The following is an 18,444-nucleotide window of genomic DNA, read 5'->3' on the forward strand; positions in this document are numbered from 1 at the left end:
AACTTTCACTATATTTAACTTCTGACAAAAGCAAGAGCCCCCCGTTAACACTGCTCTTCCTTGGGAGTGATGCATAAGGAAATCAAAGTACAGTGAATTGCCTTTGCATTTGAGACCAAACTATACATCTTCCATACATCTCTGTGTGTTATACCTTGGAATGCAGCCTTTTTTAAAACCTCATGATAGATAGTGGTTACAGTTGACAGTGGCCTCGTGTTTTGGGGATCGTTCTTTTTCCACTCCAGTAATCTGAAAACTATGTTCAAAAGAATCATTTCTATCCAGTTTGTCTCTGAGACTGACTTGCTCGGTTTCATATTGTTAATTAAATAAAGCATTGCATTCAGAACTGAACCAGACTGTAAGGTTTGACTATAGGCTTGTTACCACTTACTAGGCTCACTTTGTTGTGTTTCAGTAGTACATTTAAGGATTTTCATAGGAGCCCCTGAAATGGTCTTGGTTAGTATGCATGGTGAATCATAGAAATAAGTCAGTAACAGACTAGCCTCACTCTTCACTGTCAGGATTAGTAAATACCGTCCTACCTTATTTGAATTACACCCCCTCTTGAAAGGCTGGAGTAGCAGATAGCCCTTATAGAATTCCACAATGACCCAGATTTGGGTGCTTTTAGACCCAGGCAACTAAGACGAGAGAGTTCCAAATTCAAGGATCTTACACTGAAAATACTTTTCTCAACTGCCATGTGATTAAACCAGAGTGCTGTCAAGTTGAGCCCCTCAGCTGAACATACTCTCCATGGTACCACAGGAGGAGAGCAGTGATCTCTCAGGTGGCCAGCTTCCAAATCATTGAGGGCCTTCTAGAGATGAAAACCAACAACTTAAATTTGCAATCAGAAATGAACTGGCAGCCAGTGTAGATCTCAGAGCACAGGTGTAATATCCTCTCTGTATGTCTGCCTTCTGCTATATACAGACAGTCTGAAGTCACCCTCTGGCCCTTCAAGTGATGATCTACTTCCAGACAATAACTAGCAGAAAAGTTAACATTACACTGGGCTCTGTGGAAATCTCGCAGCAGCCTGTGGGCATGGTGCAGGGTCAGCCTACAGCTAGGCATTTATTTTGGTTGACATTTTCCTTTGTCAAGATTCTGTTTCCTGTTGTTCAGTATGTACTGCCCTGCACATATCCTACCTATTTAACAGTCTTTAGATAAAAGTGAGTATTTTCCCATATCAGTAAATGTTCTGGTGCGAAGCTGTGTGCTGGCCTCAGAGAACCATCCCCTGCCATCTATCTCACTACTTCACTGAGTGCAAAATAAGAAGGCTTTCTGTCTAGCAACAAAACAATAATTAATTTTTCATGTGAGCACCAAAGTCTTGAAGAGCACAGAATCTTTTTGAATACACCTGTAAGTGGTCCTGAAGAGAAAGGAACAACAGAACCAAGGAATTGTTTTATTTTCTCCCTTGTTAGTTATTTCAAGAAAACCTTTATGTAAAACAACAACTCTTTTAGCTTTTCCCTGACACGTTCATTCTGAAGACTACACTTGACCTTCAACTATGTCCTTTATTAGGAGGATTATACCTAAACACTCCTTCATTTTATTGCTAATGAAGGCAGATGCAATGTGTTTTCTATCTGATCCCCAGCATTAGGATTATCCCAAGAGTGGCATTTATGTTCTTGTAGTTCTTTGGTATAAATAAATATCAAAGTAGGAAGACCAATCTGAACTCCACTAGGAATAATAAACTAAAATAATGTGGCATCCATTTTGCTTGGGGTGTCTAAATGTGTTTTTAAAATTGTAGAAGTGTATGGCTTTGCCATACAGCTGTCATGAATTCCAGGCCATTAAAAAAAAATAGAATGAATTCCAAAGCATTTAAAAAGGGACTCTGCCTTTCAAATGATGTGTATTAAAAATAGTTTTCATTCTGATATGACATGGTTCTCCAAAGATAAATCTCTCACTTTCTCAAAAACTGAACAACTCTCTCTCCCTTGCAGCAAATAACCACCAAACACAACAATAAAAACAAAGCAATGCTTGCCCTCAAAACCTCTATAACTAATTAAGCTATTTCGTTTACAGGCTGGGCAGAGATAAAAGAGCACAAGATTATTTCTGTTTAATATGTGGGCAGTGCTCAGAGAATATGGTGATGGGGGGCGACAGAAGTACCTGGATGAATGGCTGGATAGACAGGTAATATGTCTTAACATACAATAGAATAGAATTATTCTGATTGTAAGTATATTGTAAAGAGAGGCAAAGGGGGGGAATTTGTTTTGTAGTTTTTGCTTCATTGTGATGTATAAAGGAGACCTGAACATGTTTGTGTGAGTGCATTCATTTCTGCGTATTTCTTACATTAGAAGTCGCCTTGTTTACCCTATTTCACCCTGAAAAACTCTACCAAAACAGAACTAATAACATTATGACCTCACAAGTACTGTACCAAGAAAAGTGAAAATATGAGCAGTTGAGAAGTGAAGATAGTTTGACAGACTGTTTTAAAATGCTTGGCTTTTTTTTTGTTAACTCTTATTCATTTAAATGTCAAACTGGTGGGAGGAAAAAAATTGTTAAAACAAATCACTTCACACTCTCAATTATAAATTGAGAAAAAGCTAATTCTAGCTCTTTACCTACAAGAAAATGTGCAGGAAAACCCAGATTTATATTCCTAAAATTTTAATTTAAAAACCCACCTTTCAGACCTTCTTTATACATAAGCAAACAAAAGAAAAAAGATGGATAAAAATCCACAGTTTTCTTCAAGCCATGTTTAAAAGGTAAATTCAAAAAAAGTCAGATTCTGATCCCCTGGGTTATGTCAATGAGTCATCTCACAGTAGTTAATGGAACAATTTGTGGAGTAAGGTGCTGCATACTGTGAGTAAGGGTTTCAGAATCTAGTCCAAAGTCACTCAGAGAATGTTTAATAGAGAATTAGAATCTAATGTAATTACAGAAATTAATCAATGATCAGTTTATAATGTATCTGTACCAAACATTGGATGCATTTCAGTTTCTGAGTGGTGTACACATCAAATTTTGGTCCCTTTTTCACAGAGTACACAGCACCCTGCTTATATGTAGATCTGTATCTACAGAATTGAACGTAAACAAAGATATGTATGCAGTAGTTTGAGAAGCTAATGTGCTCAGAGATGCAACGTTCTGTTCAGCTTGCTTCACTTTTGTATCTCACATTTGTTCATAGAAAGTAAATACATGCCAAAGGAGGCAGCACTTTTTCCCTTTACTGTATTTTCCTCCTTTGCCCTGGTTTTTGCTAGTAACAATGAACCTCCAAAGGTTCAAAGGACTGCATGGTTAGCTAAATAATCAAAACTGTGGAAATTCCCCATACACACCCAAACCAAGCTACTCAGCCTATGCTCCTCCAGTACCATATTCTATTGCTTGTAGTGGGAAGGATCCCAGTGCTTGCTACCCCTTTGACATCAGGGTTATTTGGGAATCTCACTCCATGATATTCCAAAGGCAATCAGGTGGTTTGCACTCCCTGCTGAATCTACAATATAATCTCCCTTTCTAAGGTGGGGTTGGCTTTCTTCAAGGGAATTGGGGAGAGGGAACAAACCTCCTGATCATCCCACCTCAGAAAGCAAGAGGAGAGGATCCAACTGAAAATTCAGGAAACAGACCTCCCAAATTCCTGTGAAGGCCTCAGAGGAGGGAACCAGGCTTCTGGGCCTTCCTTCCATCAAGAAAACCTGCCATATCCGCTAAGAGTAGGTGGAAGGTTGAGGAATGATTAGTTCAATTCATCTCCCTCTAGGATGGTACAGGGCTCTTAACTGAATGTTTGGGTCCTAGGAATGGGGAAATCTTGGGGAACATGAGCTGGGTTTGAGGGTTCTTAACATTTCTGAAGCTGCCTGCCTATTCCCAGGGTAATCTATTTTTATTATATTCCCTTCTGTTCTTGAGTTGGTAACATTGCAAGTTATCCATTCTCTCTCTCTCTCTCTCTCTCTCTCTCTCTGTGTGGAATCATTGTTTAGACTTGAAATAACTTTACTGGAGGTCAGAAGTCCAGCACAGTAATGGTGACCCTTATAGATTTTACATACCATGTCACACTGACACTCACTAACTGAATGACCAGATTCCAATAGGAAAAAACCAGTAACAACCTAAATCAACTTCTTACAGTGATGACAAGTGTCCAGCTGACCCTTTTCTTTGTTCTGGGTTGAGGTTAAATATGTTGCTTCACCAAATTGACCCATCTAATAGCAAGGAGTAAGGAAAAATGCCTCTAACCAATTCTTTTTAGAGTACACAGTGAATGAATGCCATGGCAGTGTTAGTCTGATGAACATATGAAAACATGTAGAAAAATTACAGTTCAAAGAAACACATTATGTTTACAAGTAAAAAAGTTTTAACAAATGAGATTTTATGGAAAAATCTGTGTATAATCGGAAGTCACTGAAGATATTCTCTCTGTTTTGACCAAAGGAGATTGTCCTTTGTTTATTGTTTATCTAGGCCTTAGCCCATCCAGCCCAGCAGGTAAATACATTACCGGTGATAACAGAGGACTAGTCTTCCATTGTAATTACATTTAACTCCCACTTGTTATTACCTTGAAATTACACATCCAAACCCATATGTTGTTATTTAACATTTATAGTGGGGTAGTCCCTAGAGACCAATCAAGTCAGGTTTCCATTGTGTTAGGTGGTCTACAGATATATAGTAAATGACAGCCCCTACCCCAAACAATTTAGAATAGAGTCATAGCATTTAAGGCGAGAAGGGACCACAAAATCATCTGAAATGAGTCAATAGAAATTTTGAAGTGGCACAAAAAGCTCTGCATTTTCCCCTTGAAGACTGCTACAGGTGTGAGAGAGACAGACAGACAGACCGACCAACCTCTTCCCCAATAAGCAATCAGACTGCTTTTAAAGCCTGAAAAGCTGCTCAAGATTATTTCTTCAGATTGTGGGGAAAGAGGGAAAGCTGATGAGCTAAGGGGTTGCCAGAGAATAGAATAGAAGCCCCCACCTCCTGCAAATGTTAAGAAACAGGAAGAGAAGGTGACTGAAGGGGGAACAAATTAGGATAAGTGCCCCTGTTTTTACATGTTTATCCAGACCAAGCCTCGGAACCTTCCAAGATCATCCCTTGCCAATTAACATATTAAGCTGGCTATTTAACACCTACGTTTGGATCTCCAGTACAAGAGTCCGTAATCGCACATTATAGAAGCCAAGGTCCTGCCTTCTTGGTCTCAAAGTTATCTATCGGTCGGAAAGTTGCTGTTTTTTTTTTGTTTGTTTGTTTTTGTTTTTTTGTTGTTTTTTTTGGCAATGAGAAATGTTCTGAAATCTGAATCCATGGCCAGACATAACAGATAATTAAAACAAAAAAGAACCATTACTTAGAAATGATAATTGCTTTGTCAATTTTCCTTTATTTCCTCAGTACCCGGTATAAATAGGTCCTTGGAAAATATGTAGGAAATAACATGCATAACACCGTTTTTCTACCTGAGTCTAACCTTTGTTTCCTTACTTGTTGCTAAGAGGCAGGTTTTAACTGTTGTCTTTTTCATGACTTCTCAATATGCAAGTTCATACAGAATAAAGTCCATCATTTCAGGCTAACAATTATTTCAAAGGTTCTCATCTTGAGATGTGTAACAACAGCAGCACATTTTCGTCTAGTTCTTCAAAGGTTTTTAATCAAAATCTTGTTTTAAATAATGCCCATAGTAGTCTTATTTTTATTTTTGAAAGCAGAAATATGGAATTAATGGGGCTTCATTGTCAGTTAACTTTCTAAATTGAGGCTAGTAATACTGATGCTTATTGTCTATACTATAACATTTAAATGGAAAGAAAATAAACTATTTTGTATTTATCGGGCAGTTGTGTTCCAGTGGGGGAACGGACTCTGAGTTGATGAAAATTGGCACTGAAGTCAAGACAGCTATGAAAATTTACCCCAGGTGAGGACTGCTGGAAGGAATGGCTGGGGGCTATCCATGCTCTACCATTGATTCACTGCATGATCTGAAGTAAGTTACTTCTGTCTCAATGTACCCAAATAAAAATCCCTACATATTTACAGGGCCAGCTCCTCAGTTAATGTTCCTAGTACCTACAAAGGCCCCTTCCTGCAAAGAGCTGTGGATTCCAAATGAGCAGACACCCCTTTGCACCCACACCATCTCACTGAAAAGGTCTGTCAACTCATTTGGATTTCCTGGCTCAAGCAGGACCTGTGGGAAATTACAGGCAAGTTTTCACTGTTGAGCCTGATTTTCAGAGCAGCTGAGGAGTGAGTTCATTAGTGAGTGCTCACCATGTTCTGAAAATCAGACCGATGGTGTCTCCGATTAGCACACAAACCCCAAGAAACCGCAAATCTGTGGCCACTTTTGACAATGTTGGCCTTTCTATTTTCTGTTGCAAAGCAAGAAGGTCAGCTGTACTGCTATAGCTGTTAGATCTAAATTGCTCTATGACATGAGTGTTTTCATGAGAATTTACCAGATCTCTATAATTAACAACAGACAAAAATCTAGCTAGCGTTACAATGTACATTACATTTAATCAATTTGCTATTTGTATTCATTATGTATAGCCTCCATTTTTGAGTCATGAAAAATGGAAAGGCAATTATAAGAAGGAAGAGCATCATGGATAACAAATGATACAAGAAGAGCATAAGCGTTATTAATTGGTCAACTGTGCTTGTCAGTATGTTTAAAGTGATTAAGGCAGACGATTAGATAAAACAGCTTTGTCTTTGAAGTAAAGCAGAATAATATCTGGGCAATCACTGGCATGGTATCCTGGCTAGGACTAACATAAACCCATCTACACATGAACTGTGTTAATATATGCTTTAAAAAGCTTTTTAGCTACAGCTATTACTTAAAGAAGTCAATGTAACTTTGAGTAAAATGTGTTATTTGCAGTGCCTGATAGCCTCACCAAACTATAAATAGTCTGTCAGTATCTCTATTACAGCCCCCATTTGCCAGAGGCCGCTAATTCGTCTCTTTTACATTTGAATAGCCTCAAAGAAGGCAAACAAATTAGTGGCTCAGATGTCTTTTTCTGTATAGAAAAAAAGGGAGAACAAATTATTTAAACTTTTTAATCAAGGGACTATCAAAAGGATAAAGTTTTAGCAATTTCATTGGCATGTTCTTCTGAAACACAGCTAAATATAAGTATTAATTAAAAGTACAAAAATTGTAAGAGGCTGCAAAAGAAAAAGGAAGGAAGAAAAAAATCTGGTGCCTTTTACTATCTAGGAAAAAACACAGTTTTGGAGCAGTCACAGTATCTTCATATAACAAAAATATGTACCGAACATGTCTACCAGCTATTTTTACAAGCATTTTAAGTAACATCAGCACCTTATATATTTGTCTGGATTTCCAAGTTGCAATGTGTCAACCATTTCAAGCTGCACAAAATTAAGCCTGTGCAGATGTGCATTCTATCCACACCAATAGCTATCAATTAGTTAATCAAAGTCAGTATAACTTCATTTAGTTTCTAGGGGGGCATGTGGCAAGGGGTTGGCCAAATTTTAAGTTAAATAGTAGAATTTAAAAATGTAAAGGGTGTATTTTAAGAGGCCATGAACACCCACAGCAAAGTAGCACTCCACAGCAGCAGTGGGGTTAGAACCCAGGTAAATCATTGGAAGACTGAAAATATTCTCATAAAGGGTAAGTATCTATGCCTGCTGCAGAAATTCTCAAAACAGGAGCTATTCATATCACCAGATCATGGCCAGATAGGATGCTGCTGACTAAGAGGCTGCTAGAATGTGTCACTGAGCAGCCTGCAAAACCACAGGGAAGCTTGGTTGAAGAATAAGATGTGCTTGAATAGGTCTCTGCTCAGCAGTTTGCTGTGAGCCTGCAATAAGCCGTCCTTCCACTGATTTGGTCCTAATGCCTCCACACTGAGGAGTAGAGGCAGGAAGCAAAGCCAGAAGAATGGGATACATTCTGAGGACCCCTCTCCTCCATGGAGCAACAGGGTCACCATGACAGTCATGAGGGAGGGGCACCAGAGCTGGAAGACTTACACATGCAGAGAGGCCTGAGGCCAAACTACAACCCACTGCCTGTCCACATATTGCGTGGCATACTGGTCTCTTCCCTCTAAAAATGGGGATTAAAAACAGAGATCCATTGGCAGGTGGGCTCTGATATTGGCCAGACCTCTGGAAAATGGGAGAAGAGGGAGGTTAGAGAAGCTTCCTGAGAGACAAAAATGGAGAAAACAGCACAAAAATACAGCCAGTCCCCCATCCTTTGCTGATCAAGCTCCATATAACTTCGGAGAAGACATTGTTCACAGCAGCCCCTGTTTAAGGAGACAGGATAAATCCATTGACCATTCCTCTTCTTAGGAAATATCAGGAAAATGGCAGCCCTCACTGTGGTGCACAAATCAGTGTTGGACATTTTGGAAGAGGTCAGTATTTTTAAAAAACTGTTTGGATTTTTTTTAATGTATAAAATTCTTAATTACTAAATATTACTTTAGCTACATTATAACCTCTGTAGTTATCCTTTAGGAAAAGCAGTGGTTGGGTGTTCTTACTATGCAGTGTCACATACAGAATCTTAGCCTCGGTCTGTGCTGGAGATGGTGGTTGTAGGGTTGAAACTGAGCAAAGAGATTGGTATAGAAAAATCCATGGCTGACAATCACAAACTTGAAAGAGAGAACCATGGTGATAAGGAAAAACAAAAAAGTCTGGAAAGAGGGGCTGATCTGTCTCATATGACATTTGGGAAATATGGTTTGGCCATAAAGACAGCTGAGTATTAGTAATTATAGGGAGTTTCCTCTGCCACTGCCCTCTTAAGATTAGGAAGAGCTTGGCTGATATCCAGGTCTCAAAGGAAGCTTCCTTTTGTGGAGGTCTCTTATAAAGAGTCATGCAGAAATGTGTTTGGGAGATATTCAAAAAAAAGAGTGAAAAAGCTTCAAAAGGCATAATGGATTTACAGTCCCTACATTGCCTGGATATTAATGTAGCTATTAAAATCAAGTACAAATTACACCAGCTGTTTAAAGTCTCCCTTCTCCTGAAGGAAAGAACAATTACTAAAATAGTATATTAGTAAAAAATGCAGTGAATAAAAGCACTAGTAGCAGCACCGTGACTGTCTGGCAAACATGATCCAGTAAAGCCAATGCACTTTTTCAAGTAGAGTTGATATATGAATTTGACAACAAAAGCTATCAACAAGGCATCATGAAGTTTTCATTACCTACATTTAGGACATTTATCACATAAGTACCCTGCCATCTATATATAGAGATCTTATTTTCTATCAACAATGGGGAAAGGATGTGAAGATTCTTGACTTGTTGAACTCGTTCTACAAAACACCACTTGTTTATGTTTCAGATTGCCGGGGAGTTTTTAAAAAAGAGAAGTAGCAGAAACATTCTTTGGGACAAGAATTTGAATTATTTATTTTCCAGTACAAAGGCTTGGGATTTTTTGTGAGGCCAGAGAGCATGAGCTTTTTGACGAAGAGATTGGCCATGCATTTTGGTACTAGGGTATCTTCTCTCGGGGACCACTCAGATGGAGAGAACAAGTATGAGCATGTCCATGGAGATGACATTGTTTTATTCATATAAACAAGACAAACATATTATTCATGATAATAAAGGAGGGGATGATGGCATAGAGCAATGTTTTTCTCTCCTGCAAGAACAGGAGAGAAGAATTTTGGCAGTAGTTGGGTATTAAAGCACATATAATCAATCCATTCTCCTGGGCAGTCCCAGCATTATGAAACATCATCATTAGTCTTCTTGGGTCAAACAAATGTATGTTACAAAACAAGGCCCACAGTCCTGCAACTTTTACATACTGCTGCCCTTAAGTGGAAGTGAAGGCACAGAATGAACAAGTTGTGTGGAAAAAGTTGCAGGATTGGTGACTAAGAGGATAACCAAGCATGTTTTATAGGAGGAGCTAAAATAAAAATGTATCTATCTAGAATTAAATAGTGTGTGATGTAGTTATCTTTAAACTTTGGACTGTGCATGTGTACTACAGAATAGGCTGCCACATTGTAGGACTTGTGCTCATTTGGAAGAATATTTATATGCAGGATATTCCAAGGACTTGCACATACTCAGCTTCTATTGGCTCATGGTTGATTGGGAGTAATTATGTGGTCTTAAGAAGTATCAGTGGTCAGCCATAAAGTTCAATTATGTTGACATGGGAGATCAATAACAGGAGTCTGAAGCAATTGTAAGACCCAGGATTCAAAAGTTGGTTGGCTAAAAATGACCATTTGATTAATCAGTCCTAGACTTCAACTATAATATGACCTCAAAGATCAATAACTGGTGCAATTCTTCACATCAAAGCACTATTTAATCAATTGGTTATGCCACTAACCTAAGCTATGTTACTCTCTTCATCTCTAGAGCACATATAATGCAATATGCCTCAGTATGAAAGTGCTCAAATTGGTAGATGAAGATCCACTACCTACTGTATGGCATACTTTACTTTCTACCAGTATCAGAAGAATATTGTTAAATCTGTCATTATTAATTTCTGTAATAGACTGCAGCTACCACCACACATTGAGTTCTGTTTTAGTTCAACACAAGACAGAGTCCCTCAAAGTAAATATTCATCAGGATCAATAAATCTTGTCACTGATCTCAACAGAAGTCAATATCTGATATCTGACACTCGATCCCAGCCCTGGCCCACCCGATTACCTTTGCCCCCCCCCCAAGTGGATTTTTCCTTTCTCCTTTCCCATATTAGATGTAGTCATCCACCTCTGACACCAGACAGGCTGATTTTCTTCCTATGCATCCCATCTGGACATAGTGACTCTTTACTCTGTTCCTGGGACCCTGCCAGGACTGTCTTCCTCTCTCTCACCAGCCAGCATCATACCACTTTTTATAACTCACTCTTTGGAGTAAGTGTTGTGATACACCTCTGCTTCCTCCCCTCTGCCCCACAGGCTCACGCAACCCACACTTCCCTCTATCTCCCTGAAGGCCGCATGTTCTGTATGATTCAGTCATGTGACTGAATCACTGACATATGAGTATCATCTAGTTACCCTAACCTGTTATCCACTCTGCACTATCCTGAAACATGGATGTTACCTGGGAGTGTCAGAAATGGGAAGGTATCCGGCATGCATGGGACCTTTCCTCTTTCTGGCTCCTCCTGATTTTCTTTGCAGCGGTAAGCAACTAACGGGCAGCAAGTAACCATGAGGTTCTGCTCATGTTATTTTTCTCTTGGGGTATAGTATGATCTGGCATAGGTGATATTAGACACAGTTGTGGATGGGGATGGTTTCTGGCCCCATTTCACTGTGGTGTTGTAAAAGCAAACCTACAGCCAGAAACAATCAGCACTGAAGCACACCTTTACTGCACCCCTGCTTTCTAGTTTGATTGACCAAAGGTTGGACCTCCTTTGAATGGGCCCAGATCTCAAGGATGTATTGTTCATTATCCACTAGGGACTTCTGCCATTGCATTGCTGTTATTGTCTCCCAAGACTGTGGGGATTTGCTGTAACATCAAAAAAGTAGAACAACAAACTGAAAGCCAGTATTTAAAAAGCCAGATGTTCAGGGCCTCATGTAATCGTTGTGCTGAATTTGGGAGTGTAGTTAGTGACCTACTGCCTAGAAGGCTGAGTATGTCTAACAATTTGACTAAACAAGCCATATGACAGTGCTAATTTTATATATATATATATATATATATATATATATATATATATATATATATATATATATATATATATATATATATAAACAAACTTGTTTTCAGATAGTTTAGTTAAAATAGTTAAAAAATAATCTAGAAACGATTTATTGTAATTGAGCAAAGAGCTTCAGATGTTTTCCTTAAGGATGAAAATGTGTCTATTTTCTCCCCACTTTTTTCAATCAAAATTAAAAACGGATTATTCTTTTCAATCAACATTGTGAAACTTGAAAAAATTTGACCAGCTCTGCTCAGCACAAAAAATGAGAAGCATCAGAGGCCTGTGGTATCTGAAGAATTTTTTCACAGGGCATCCTTTAAATCAGAGCAGTCTTTTGGAGGATTGACTACCAACCATTAGAGAATTCTTTAAACACAATCCTATAGAGGGCAAGACCTTTAAGAAAACTTTGTATGAGAAAAATGTGTGTAAAGCATTAATTATAAAGAAAAACATTTTCAATTGGACATCCTCCCTGGTGAAGCTATTTTAGAGCATAGTATCTAATAACCACTGTTCTGTGCCTTCAGTAAATAGATGTACAAATGGACAGACAGATCCTTCATTTCATTGTTCAGGCGCATCACACTGAAGGAATGTGCCTGTTTTGAGTGTCTCAGTGCTGGCTTTTAGACACCTTTGTTTGAAAATGGGGCACCCTGATGTTATTTTCAGACTGCCTCCGTAAGGCAGTGCTTGTGCCTGCATATGGCATTACAGCAGCAGCTATTCATCCTTCTCAGGAACTGCAGGAGGTACCTCTTTTAAAAAGGCCTTTTGGTAGGGTGACCAGACAGCAAATGTGAAAAATTGGGATGGGGGTAGGGGGTAATAGGAGCCTGTATACAAAAAAGACCCAAAAATCGGGACTGTCCCTATAAAGTCAGGGCATCTGGTCACCCTGCCTTTTGGGGAATGTATTTGAGGAAAAAAGAAGGCTCATTACAGGTAACATAAGCCAGAGAGCCAACTCGCTGGCCGGTGTATCAAATAAAGTTCCAAACAGTGGCAGAATTGCAGTCCCTTTCTTCAGGGATTTCTCAAAACCAAAACAATTCAACATAAATCAAACAGATAAAATAGATCGTGCTGCGTGGCTATTTCCCAGGTCTTTTTCCCGAGCCAGCCTCCTGCATGTTCCCAACAGGCGTCTCTCCCCAACCCGAGTTCCTTGCTGGTCTTTTATCTTAAGTCCAGGTGACCTGCAGGCTATTTGTGGCATCAAATCCTGCCCCCCATCTTGCCCTTTTACATCGTGATGCAGGTTTAGCATTGGTGGTAGCTGTGCTGATTCTAAGTTATCTGCTAGGGTTGTCTATATTTCAGAATGTTTTGGTTTGGCAGCTGGTCTGTAAGCATCTGTGCTGCAATTAATTTCTCTCAAGTTCAGCTGTAGGGAACCTTGTGTATGTTGTCAGTGCCTTTATGATATAATGGTTATGAGAGTATCAAAAAAATAAATCCATCATGTAGGAGGTAGCTAATTAGTCATGAGTGGAGTTAAGCCCAGCTCCCTGAAAAGGCCATCCCACCTTATGATAGGTAGGCAATGGTGTAGGTCACACCAACTCTCCCACCCCCCCAAAAAAATCAAACACCACCCACCAACTCTGGCCACAGGTATCTGAATATCCTGTATGTGGACAGAAAAGAATTTTTCTTATCACTCCAATTCATTTGATAACAAAAGGACCTTAAAATCCTCTCAGAAGGGAATTGCAACAATAAGGATATTCAACAATTTAAAAAAAGGATACCAGTATATAAAATATTCAGCTGCAAATGGTCTAAAGAACAGGAGCATTTTCAAAGGGAAGATTCTTCCCCAGTGCCATAAACATTCTTCAAGAAAGTCAGCTGGTGAGTGATGTGCAGTTATTTAATGGGTTAATCTCTCTGAGCTATTTGAACTCTCAGAAGGGCTCCCACCCTGTTAGCTATGTGATATCTTTGAAATGAGCCTTCCAAATGATAATAAGAATATATTAAAAAGCAGCTAATTTAAACTGAACTTTACCAGAATTCCCATCTGGATCAGGTTGGTGAGTAATGAGAGGAGGGGCAGGGGGGTTGTTATTGTTGAGCTCTTCTGTAATTACTGCACTCAAGTCTGAGATAGCCACTGGGCTACATAAATTATTCCTGGTATCAGTGGAGATACATCAGTGATGATTTGGATCTCCATTTCACAAGTTTGATCTTACTGTTCTTTCCACACAGCAATTCAAAAGAGAGTTATTGGCTGCAGTGATTTACATCTAGCTGCACATTAGCTCACTCACATATTTCCTAAACAGATAATGCAGAGCCAATAAACAGTGGCAAAAAAGTTTCCCCTGACTATCTAGTCACATTTCCATTTGATCATGTTCTCAACCTTTCTGACAAACATTTAAGTGCGCTAGTTTTGTGAAAAGCAAATATTGAGCCCAAATGCTTAAATGTTAATTGAAAGCAAATTTTGAATGATAATGCTGATTGTAATAGATGCAATTCACAATCTAGGTCCCCTGCTTTGTTGGTTAGTTTTGTAAGTCATTCACTCAAGTAACAAAAATACTAGCATGTGGTATCTCCATTTCTGTCTCCTTTCATGTTCACCCCACCATTCTCTCCTCTGCACCAGTGATGCTATCCATAATGCCCATTAGCAGCCATCTCCTGTTTCCACCTACATTCTTCTGTGCATTCCCCAGCTCATGATATGCCCTCCCCAAACAAGTTCTCCTGGCCACTTACTTCTCTATATTAAAATACCTCCTTAAAACTTCTGCCATATCTCCCACAAATGAGAGAAAATTAAACTAATTTTAATATACCCATGCCTTGCTGAGTAATCACACGATCCAATCATAGAATACCAGGGTTGGAAGGGACCTCAGGAGGTCATCTAGTCCAACCCCCTGCTCAAAGCAGGACCAATCCCCAACGAAATCGTCCCAGCCGGGGCTTCATCAAACCTGACCTTAAAAACTTCTAAGAAAGGAGTTTCCACCACCTCCCTAGGTAACCCATTCCAGTCATTGTCATCTTTGTCCTTCCTCTCACCTTTCCACCTTCTTGTTGGCTTATGACCCTCACTTGTGGCCAGGGTGTGATCTTGCAGGGACACAATCTCTTGTCCTCCTCCTTGAGCAGCATGGCTCCACAACACCTGCCTATTCAGTGCTGTTACTTAAAAGCCACAACCTGGCCTATGTATTTTCTTTTCGTACATATAAACATACAACAATGGCCATATTTACAAGAAGAGCAGACTGGACAAAGTCCACACAGAAAAAACTTCACCTGAAGACTTCACACTGAAGAACACCGTAGGAGAGAAATACTTGACATTTCCACTGTTGTCCCGTCAGAACAGCTTTTATGCTGTGGTGACGGACCTGGTATAAAACAGATTATAGCCCTCATTGTAGATAATGCTTTTAGTGAATAGTATTCCAGGAGCAAAAATGCTCTAAATTATTTATCCTCTCTTCTAAAATACATTGCCTCTCATCCATCTTTAGATCTTTTCTAACCTGCTCTTTCCTAATAGTCAGTTCACATCAAAACTGACAATCTCAGCAGCTGATTTACCAGCAGAGGCTGAGTGAGTTGTTTTTAGAAAATATATAGTACATTTACTAGCACATTAGAAAGTAAGTACAACTAATCAGCAATTGGTTACACAAGTAGAGTGTATTTTGTGATCATCATTATTGGTTTCATATTCATGTTTGTTCAACCATTCTTTGAGCTGGTCAGTAAACAAGAGATCATCATATCTGAACATTTTCACAAAAATGTCATCCACTTTTTTCAATCAAATTTCAGTGAAGATTTTCATCTACAAAGGGAAACATTCAGAAATTTTCACCAGCTCTACCTAGTCTCTAGTTCCCCAAATTCAGCATTCACAACCAATCTTCCAGTTATCAGTCAAAATTAGCACTAAGATTCTTCTATATTCTGTTAACTAGACACTGGTTGCATAAAAGTAGCCCATTCATAGTTTGAGGACAAACCCAGCTGGACTGAAACAGTTTGGGGCAAGGTCTCTTTGCTCCGCAATTGTACAGCACCTAGCACAATGGGGTCCCTGTCCGTGACCACAGCTCCTACCTGCTATTGCAATGCAAATAATTATAAATGATTTCCCCCTTTTTCCAAGCTTGTATTAAGAGGCAATCTGCATTTCCAGAAACAGCCCTGTCACAGGTGTCACTGGTTCCAGCAAAGCAGTGAGAAGCTGCATTTGAACAGTAAATTGACACCTTTCGGATTTACAGTTTCCATGCATGCTCTGAAGCTAAGGAAGTCAGTTACATAGTTTTCTTACAAACCATTTGCTAGGGTGAGTCATCTTCACTGCACTTTTATCTCCAGTCCAGAAGGCTCAAAACAACTATACCATACTGAAACTTCCTTGGAAAGGCTCCAGTACCTCCCTTTAGACAGCTCTTTATTTTCACTATTTAAATGATACACATGACAAACAATACAGAGTAATTATTTTAAATTCTAATACTTTGCCATGATAGTACAGTGGATACATTATATTTTCCTCTAATAAAATTAGCTGTCTTCTGAACTCAGATCAGAACCGATGTTTTTGATCATATTATGCTAAATGCTATTCTAAATGTCTGATTTATTAAATTTATTGTAAACTGACTTCAGAGTAGGGTTATTGTTTTATAATTTGAAAAACATCTGAGGGTCACCCTGTCCCAAAACCACTGACCAAGATTTAGCAATGGTATCTCACAGTGGTGGTGTAGTGTACTTGGTAGGCAAAAGCAGAGGGGAAGGGGTGTTACACTGTGATAAAAGGTTGTTTAATAATAGATAATACAACTGGTTGTCCAAAAAAAACAAAAAAACAAAAACCCACCCGAAAGAACTGGGATGTTATTTAAACTGGAACAAATGAAACTGGATTCCACCTACCTACAATAATATTAAATATATGAATATATAATAAAGTTTTGAATACACACACTGACTATAAGTTATCACTAAGTGTATTTCACTAAATATAACCCTCTAAATTAAAAAAAAATCTGAATCTCTGTACGTATTATCATGATTTTTTATTTATTTTTAGTTCAAGGTTCCCCTTTTCCCAGATCTCTCACTGGGTTCTGTCTAGTGCCCAAGTCAGTCTTTGAACCTCAAAGCACCTCTCAACTTTCTGTAGAGATGGACTTGATTCCAGTGATACTTGTTTGCAGGTTTGCACATTAGATCAGACCCATGGGATCTTGGACTCATGTTCTGGTTCTCCAGGACAACACGTATCAATGACAGGAGATGATTGAATCCAATGCGCATGAACATCTAGGTGCAGATGCTTAGGAACATCCATCAGACACGGACTGACTTGACCAGTCAGCTTTAAGTTGACGGGCCCCTCTGCTGCATGTCAGTCTGTCCTGCCCAATATCAGCCTCTCCACTCAATCCCTCTGGCTGCCCCCCTTCCCTTGCCACATTTCTCTCCATTTAATCCCAGATTATCTGTGTCTCTCTTAAGCTCCCCCCTGCCTGCATCTATCCCTCAACTGTCCTCTTCTCTTCCAGCTGTCACTCCCCCTCCATCTGAGAGGAGGGGCCGCTTCCTCTCCATCGCACAAGGACAGTGCAGTCACCTTGAACAGACCCTAAATCATATATCCCCATACAGGGGTGAGTTCCTTTACCATATTTACTTTTAGAAGATGGCCAGATCCTCAGATGGTGTAAATTGACACCATTCCATTGACTTCAACGAAGCAATACCAATTTACAGCAGCTAAAGATCTGGTCCAATCATTTTTAAATATATGTATTCAGAATTCAGCTTTTATAGACTTACTTATATTAATTTCCATAGAAGTCCTCACATCACCACAGGATTTGACCCCATAATATTAAATAAAAGTTACTAATAGGAGAACTTGGAAAGTAACTTCCAGCAGTAATTATGGTGTCTGGCCAGTATGCTCTCTTCCATTGTCATAAAATCACAATGAAATCTGGAGACCTAATATCAGATTATTCTACCAAAGCAGTCAGAAAATACCCACCATTTTTAATTGCTAACATTTACTTGATAGTTTAAACAGCAGTGAAATGAAAGGTTCTTAAATTTTATACTACTTTAAACAATAACTGTTTGTAATGTGTTGGGAAAGATTATTAAAGTTCACTTCCATACCACAGCTGCAGGAGTCTGAATAGGAGAGTGAAGAAGCTGTAACATTGAAAAGGTCAGGAATGACATTCATCTACTCCAGCTGTCAAATCAAGGGAATGTTAACAAAACTAGTCCCTAGTATAGTAGCTACTTTTCTGCATGTAATTTGGTCTGATCCTATGTGTGCGCTAGATTAATGACTAAACCAAAGGAAGGACCACAACTCTGCAGCACACCATTTTCAGAGCCTGCCCTTTGTGAGCTGATGAATTCAAGTCCCCTAAACTAGCTAGCTTAATTGACAATGTAGCTAAAATATTTCACAGGAGGCTGTTCAACAATCCTGAAAGTTAGGGGCTTAAAAATTGCCCTATATTAAAAATTAGGTAGGAATTTTAAATATTATTTATATACATCTATATATAGATATATATAGAGAGAATTTTTAAATGATAGTAGCAAAGCATGAGATTTTGTAATAACACAATAGAAAAGTCT

The 18,444-nt window shown here is 39.0% G+C and overlaps 1 long non-coding RNA gene across 5 annotated transcripts in view; it reads left to right on the forward strand.

The window, feature by feature from the left end:
• The window catches only part of LOC127034373 (uncharacterized), a 123,790-nt gene that overhangs the window by 26,696 nt on the left and 78,650 nt on the right, over positions 1-18,444 (forward strand). For 3 of the 5 annotated variants that reach the window (XR_007769369.1, XR_007769370.1, XR_007769368.1), the window contains exons 2-3: positions 2,077-2,190; positions 5,898-6,046. This is a non-coding gene — a long non-coding RNA (uncharacterized LOC127034373). Of the gene's footprint in view, positions 1-2,076; positions 2,191-5,897; positions 6,047-9,420; positions 11,709-17,351; positions 17,457-18,444 lie in introns of those variants that run through there. The other 2 variants (XR_007769367.1, XR_007769371.1) reach the window with 2 other exon arrangements.

This window comes from Gopherus flavomarginatus, chromosome 14 (genome assembly GCF_025201925.1).
Source record: "Gopherus flavomarginatus isolate rGopFla2 chromosome 14, rGopFla2.mat.asm, whole genome shotgun sequence".
Classification (NCBI taxonomy): Eukaryota; Metazoa; Chordata; order Testudines; family Testudinidae; genus Gopherus; species Gopherus flavomarginatus.